Below are 2978 nucleotides of genomic sequence, written 5' to 3' on the forward strand. Positions count from 1 at the left end.
GGGTGCGGACTGTATTTGAGGACAGATTTATAGTTTTAAAATTGCTTATGTAATCTGAAATATTATCAGTTTTATTTAGTTTTTTTCAGCGGTCAACGTACAAACAAACAAACTTTACTTTTTATAAGAATATAGATAGAAGATAGATAATATATATATATTTAAACCATCCTGTCTATCAATTATATACTCATATAATGATGCAACGACTGTTTGTGTATATATATATAGCGTCATCCCATAGATAATGTGGTTTTTTTACAATTGTATGAACTAAAAGTCGGAGAGGGATGGGATAAACTACCTGCATCAACTTGCTATAAAAGCAGGTAGTAATTTTACCTTGTACTTATTCTTAGTGCAAGTTTTCAAGAGTGCAGTTCGATTTTAACAGTTATTTTTTCAAAGCTATAATGAAAGTGACAAAGGAACATATTCAGCATATTTTGCTTTATGAGTTCAATAAAGGCAACAACGCAACAGAAAGTGTGAGGAATATCAATGCAGTATATGGCGATTGGACAATAAGCGTAAACCAGTGTCAATGGTAGTTCCAAAAGTTCCAAGCCAGAAACTACAGCCTAGATGAACCTCATCCTGGAAAATCTGTAGAGCTTGACAAGGACATCTTGCAAACCCTGGTGGAACAAAATCCCATCATAACTGTTGAGGAACTAACAGAGAAGTTTAGTCTGAATGGGAAACGTTACCCCACCCACCATATTCACCAGATATTGTCCCCATCTGATTATCATTTATTCCACAGTCACATATAGAACCTGAAACATTAAAACGTTAATTAATAAAAAAAAACTAAAATATAAACCATTACAAGTCAGAATAAACATAAAACGATGTTTTATGGGGTGTCTATTTACTTCTGTCATGTCTGTGTATATATGCACGCACACATACATGACATACCTCAATAATACTCACCTGTTCACTGGTTATATAAATACCTGTTTCAACAGTTTCACTTAACGAGAACTGACTCGCTCACCTGTCTCCTCATCACCCCACTGTTATCTTTCTCCTTTTTCTCGTCACCCACTTTCTAGTTTTACTTTTTCTCTTACTTCTCTCTTTCTTTATTTATTTGCCTTTTCTCTTCTATTCTCATTTTCTTCCTCTTTTTCTATTTTATATTTCTACATTTTGATTTTCCTTGTTTCTTGGTTTCTTTTTTCGTTTGTTTTAGTTTTCATTATCTTTCTTTCCTTTTTCATTTTTCTTTTTTTTTTTTCCTATATCATCGCCATCATCATGGAATACTATTCTCAATATTTGTGATGATGCAGTTCTCCCATTGAACATTGCCATCACAGACTACACACAGAACAAAAACCAACCCTCCTCCTTTCCCAAGCATTCACTGGAATAGGAATGATATGCATGATATTTGATAAGTTCTGTCTAAATAAATGCCTAGTCCACTACATAAATATTGTGCCCACTTTCTCTGTTTCTGTCTCTACCATTCTCTATTCTTACTATAACACTAAATTCATCCTGCTTACATCCACACTTTACATGCAGTTATCTGACTCCTTCTTCTACAAATCAGTGAAAATGATCATTACTCTTAAATGTATGTGGCGGGGGTCAGTACATACGTTGCTGAAATATAACTAAATAATCACAAGAATTGATGCTGTGACTATAGCTGTGGAAATATGTATGTGTGCCAAGGGCTGCTACTTAAGTCCTTTTTGTTTTTAGTGTTGAAGGGTTGATAGATAAATCAGCCCCTTGATAAGACGTGGTTTATTGCAGGCTATGTAAAATGAACTGTTCTGTCCTAATACACAATTCAGTGACTACAGTGGATTTGAACTCAGACTGTTGATGTAATAACACCTTACCCACTTGGCCCTGCCATCATAGAGAGTGTTATTTCAAGAAACTGGATATTATTTCACTTCTCTGCACAACAGAGTAGAAAAGAATATACCATGCTTGAGAATATCTGTCAAGCTAAGTGAGATCATAGTCGTGGCCAATGCCAGAGCTTTGCAACTGGCACCCATGCTGATGGCACGTAAAAAGCACCCACTACACTCTTGGAATGGTTGGTGTCAGGAAGGACATCCAGCTGTAGAAACCTTGCCAAACCAGATTGGAACCTGATGCAGCTCCCCAGCTTATCAGTTTTCAGTCAATCTGTCCAACCCATGCCAGCATGGAAAACAGACGTTAAATGATGATAATGATGATGATGATGAAATTTGGTGCATGCCTGATATGCCCTTGAATATAGTACCAATATAGACACCCAAACTCTAATTTATCTTATCATTAATAAAAAGGTAGAGCATAACAAGCCTAGAGTAAGGAATTCCATTAATAGTTGAGGGATCTTCTGGTATTTGTCAGTTTGTGGGTCACTCTATTTAATTTCATACCAGCTCATTCACGCTCTATTTCATCATACTTGTTCTCTATTTCATCACGTTAGACACTATTTCATCACACCCGTTAATAGTATCGTCATACTATTTAGCTATTTCATAACACTATGCATTATTGCATCAACCAAACACATTCACTGCACAGCACTCAGTTCTACATCAGCCGCTTCATTCATCAGTATTAGACAATAATGCAAGCACTTCAGACGTACTCCAGAGTCCTCTCTACTAACAACTTCTGTAGCACCACTACTACTCCAGCTATGATACTACAGGCCACGGTAACATAGCAAGGATAACTTGAAGCAGTGGAAATATGGTATAGTTTATTATCATTGTAATATAATCGAGATTAATTGCATGCTTTGTTTTTCACAATGGTTATGTGTGTGTGGGTTTGTTTATGTGTTTATGTTTAAATACATAACTACCTATGATGATTTATTTATACTTATATCTGTATATATATATGTGTGTATATATTTATTTATTTATATTTACTTATATATATATATATATATATATATATTTTTTTTTTTTAAGTTTCAGCTTGGAGCTGCGGCCATG

General features: G+C 35.0%; 1 protein-coding gene across 3 annotated transcripts in view; it reads left to right on the plus strand.

Annotated features, from left to right (window-relative positions):
- Positions 1–2978, plus strand: part of LOC106873733 (GTP-binding protein 1) — a 27214-nt gene that overhangs the window by 12530 nt on the left and 11706 nt on the right. The window contains exon 1 of one of the 3 annotated variants that reach the window (XM_014921221.2): positions 2564–2730. The exons of the other annotated variants lie outside the window; for them this stretch is intronic. The gene's annotated coding sequence lies outside the window, so the exon portion shown is untranslated. Of the gene's footprint in view, positions 1–2563; positions 2731–2978 lie in introns of those variants that run through there. 3 annotated transcript variants of the gene reach the window in all.

This window comes from Octopus bimaculoides, chromosome 23 (assembly GCF_001194135.2).
Source record: "Octopus bimaculoides isolate UCB-OBI-ISO-001 chromosome 23, ASM119413v2, whole genome shotgun sequence".
NCBI lineage: Eukaryota > Metazoa > Mollusca > Cephalopoda > Octopoda > Octopodidae > Octopus > Octopus bimaculoides.